The 3,837-nt window shown below is 34.3% G+C and overlaps 1 non-coding gene across 1 annotated transcript; it reads right to left on the bottom strand.

The window, feature by feature from the left end:
- Positions 1-2,430: 2,430 nt before the first annotated feature.
- Positions 2,431-2,534, bottom strand: LOC136390275 (U6 spliceosomal RNA). The gene has a single exon (XR_010748699.1). It is a non-coding gene; the product is annotated as a U6 spliceosomal RNA (small nuclear RNA).
- Between the last annotated feature and the right edge of the window lie 1,303 nt (positions 2,535-3,837).

Here is a 3,837-nt window from a genome sequence, read left to right as displayed (position 1 = left end):
CCTCTGGTTTTCATGTTGAAACTTCTACACTAAATTTACTCTTCAAAAATCTTTTTACTACTTTTCAATTTTCTCCTGCTTCCCAGGAGATTGTACTAATTTGCTCTTTCAACCTTTCTGGGCCCTGGTTGGTTGGCTCAGAGGTAGAGCATCGGCCTGGCATGTGGAAGTCCCAAGTTTGATTCCTGGTCAGGGTACACAGGAAAAGCTCCCACCTGCTACTCCACCCCCTCCCTCGCTTCTCTCTCTCTCTCTCTCTCTCTCTCCTCTCCCTCTCCCTCTCCCTCTCTCGCTCTCTTTCTCCCTTGCAGCCATGGCTCGATTGGAGTGAGTTGCCTTCAGGCACTGAAGATGGTTCCATGGCATCTACCTCAGCCGCCAGGAGCTTGTTTTTCTGAGCAACAGATCAATGCCGCAGAGGTACAGAGCATTGCCCCCTAGTGGGCTTGCCAGTTGGGGTGCATGTGGAAGTTAGTCTCTGTGTCCCTCGCACTGAATTAAACAAAAAAAAACAAAAAACTTTCTGTTAAGTTAATTTCATTTCTGCTAACATTTTTATGATTTCCAAAGTCCCTTTTTTTTGTATATTAATTTATCAAAGAAAGTTGTTCTTGTTTTATGGATGAAATATTTTAGAAATCCTGCATAGTCTGTTTTTCTGGGCTTTTCTTCCTTTTTATTTGCTTGTTTGTTTTGGCCTCCATTTCTTATGTGAAAGTATTTCCTCAGACTTTTCCTTTGCCTATTTCCATATATAAAATAAGAAAACAAAGAAGCTGATTAACACCTATGCATAGATGCACTTTGTAGACTTTTGACTTCATAGTAGGTCTGGACTCTCTCAACAGGGTTCTGGGAGAGAAATAACTATTGCAGAATATTATTTGAGTGACTGTTTTCTCATTTCCCCAAGGGAGTTATTTAGTTAGTGTCATTCTAGAATCAGAGAAGATAGGTTAATTTCTGGCGTATAATGGAAGCCCTGGAGCAGTAGGGCTTAATTCTCCCATGGAACTTAGTTTGGAAAGGGTCATTTTGACCCAAGTGTATCTTTAGAATGTTTTTCTTGGGCTATTCAGATTCCCCAGAAAGAATCTTTCACCCCTCTGTCTGCAGGGTACAACATGCCAACATTCTGGGAGCTGAGTGGGAAAAGCAAACCAAATGTGGAAATATTTCAATAAATAAAGGTTCAGTGAGGCCCCTGTTACATGGACTCAAATTTCTAACTGAGCTAGTGGTTTTTAGATCAGAATTCTGTTATCTTCACTAGAGAATATCTTCAGTCTATTATAAAAACGATGCGTAAAGGGACTCCTCTTTCTGGAATAATGGAGGGGCCATATTTCTTAATCATACCTTTAACCAATGCTTCTGCTTGCCGGCTTTCAACCCATTCCAGAGGTGTGTGATGCCATCTTTTCTTCAGACTGAGGGGTTTCTGCACTGCAAATGGACTCCCTACCCTGCCTGCGCCAGACTCGGTTTTGTTGATTCAGCTGTCATTTACCACTTGTCTTCTGCTTTTAACATTCCTTATTTTGTTTCTATTATCTCCTTTTCTGGAATCTTTATTCCTGCAATTTTGCGACTGAAGAAAACAAAACATTTTTTTCTTACTATTATTTAAGTGGGTTAAGGAAGGAATAAGGGAAAATGCATGTGTTTAATCTAGTATCTATAACAAGAAGCCAAATTATTTGGTTTTAAACTGCACTTTAATGGGCTAAAGAGATAAGATTGTCTCATTCTTCACTGTTTTAGAAGAAAAAAGTTTGCTCCTATTTATTCCATCCTGATGTAACTCAAAGTAATTTTAAAATACATATATACACTAAGTACATAAACACATGCATAGATTTTAAAGATCTATTACAATGTTATTTGCAAGTCTCTTAAATATTTATAAATATTTATTGGAAAGATTTTTACAATGTAATGGTTTGATTTTTAAGAAAATAAATGATTTTCCCCCTACTTCATATAAGTATTCTTTTAAGACCATTCAGCAAAGTTTTTAGAGTTATTTATATATGTTTTTATATTTCCTGTCAAGATAATAAAAATTTAAGTAACTTGGTGAAATTTTATGTTTTATTATTTATTTTTGTTTATTGCAATATTCTTTTTTTAATTGAATATTATTGAGGTTATAGTGGTCAACATAAGTATATACAGATTTCAGTTACCCAATATACAAAACTGTACATTAACACTGTACTTGTTAATCACCCCACCCCCATGTCAAATCTTTGTCCATCACTTCTATCCCCATGTCCTTTTCCATCTTCCCTACTCCCAGCGATCACCACACTGTTTTCCTTGTCCATAAACTCTTTTTGTTGTTTTGTCATTTTTTCCCTCTATCCTCCCACCTTTCTCCCCCAACACCCCTTCCTCCCACCCACAGCTATCAGCCTACTCTTTATGAAAAATATAAGATGCTTCATGAACTTACATGTCAGCCTTGTGCAGGGGCCCTGCTCATCTCTTTATCGTTTCAATGTTAGTATCAGTGCTGCCCAAGTGAGCACCTAGGTGGAATTTTAAAAGACAATATTTTATTCTGATTAAATTTCCAGAAATATTTTAGTTCCTAAATAAATTTTAATCTGTGAATATTGTTTTGTAATTACATAGCAAATGGTATTTACCTGTCTACCAGATTTTTGTAGATATTTATCTTATGTCCTCAGAAGACAAATATCATCTCTAAATAATAATAATTTTCTCATTCTTTATAATGCTCATTCTTAATTTTGAAACTGTAAATCAATCTCATTAATTTTTGTTTCTTTCTATTTTCTTTTAAAAATTCATTTAGCTTTATTTTCTACTGTCTTACAATAACTATTTTGAATAGTGTTTTACTTAATAATATACACAATAATTTTATATTGATGTTGGACCTTGACTTTATACTATCTTTTTAAATAATGTTATTCATCATTTAATAAATTATCTCTATTATTTTCTTTACTTTTTCAGCTAGTAGACAATAGGAAAATATGTAGTTTGTTTTTAAGTAATTTAGCTGAACTATGTGAACTTTAATAATTATATTTTATTTTATTTTATTTTTAATTTATTCATTTTAGAAAGGAGAGAGAGAGGGAGAGGAGAGAGAGACAGAGAGAGAGAAGGGGGGAGGAGCAGGAAGCATCAACTCCCATATGTGCCTTGACCAGGCAAACCCAGGGTTTTGAACCGGCGACCTCAGCATTTCAAGGTCTATGCTTTATCCACTGCGCCAACACAGGTCAGGCCTAATTATTATATTTTTAAAATATGCTGTGCAATGGGTGTCTCAAACTGGTAAACTCAGGGCTGCATTTCATCCATAAATATCTTTAATTTAAGAATTTTATGTCTGAATAGTCTTTAAAATGCAACATAACTATATAGGTATGATGTTGGTTATAACTCTAGAAATTCAGAACCTATTGTTTTATACCTGACCAACTTCAACCTCCCTATGCAAATAATTAATGTTTTAACTCCTATTATTTGAAATGCAATTCTATTTGTGGTTAAGTCATGTTTAGACTCATATTTTTATATCTCCTACTTAGAAGAGAACAAATTTCAAACTTTTTCATGAATATTCAAAGAAAATCCCTTCAAATTTGTTTATGAACAAATTTGATAAAGAAGAAAACACTATGTATTAATCATAATCACAAAATAGTGACCCCCTGTTTTAATACTTCTGAGTTTTGTCCAGTTAAGCAAGATGAAAAAACTGAGGTAATAAAAATTCAATCTTTATTTCTAATTAGCATCTATAGAGGTAAATGGCTCAGTAAGAAATATGCCTCTACTGCAGATATAACAAGT

The sequence above is a fragment of the Saccopteryx leptura genome, chromosome 1 (assembly GCF_036850995.1).
Source record: "Saccopteryx leptura isolate mSacLep1 chromosome 1, mSacLep1_pri_phased_curated, whole genome shotgun sequence".
NCBI classification, from domain to species: Eukaryota; Metazoa; Chordata; class Mammalia; order Chiroptera; family Emballonuridae; genus Saccopteryx; species Saccopteryx leptura.
Note: the sequence above shows the minus strand (reverse complement) of the source record. Positions and strands in the feature narration are given on the sequence as shown.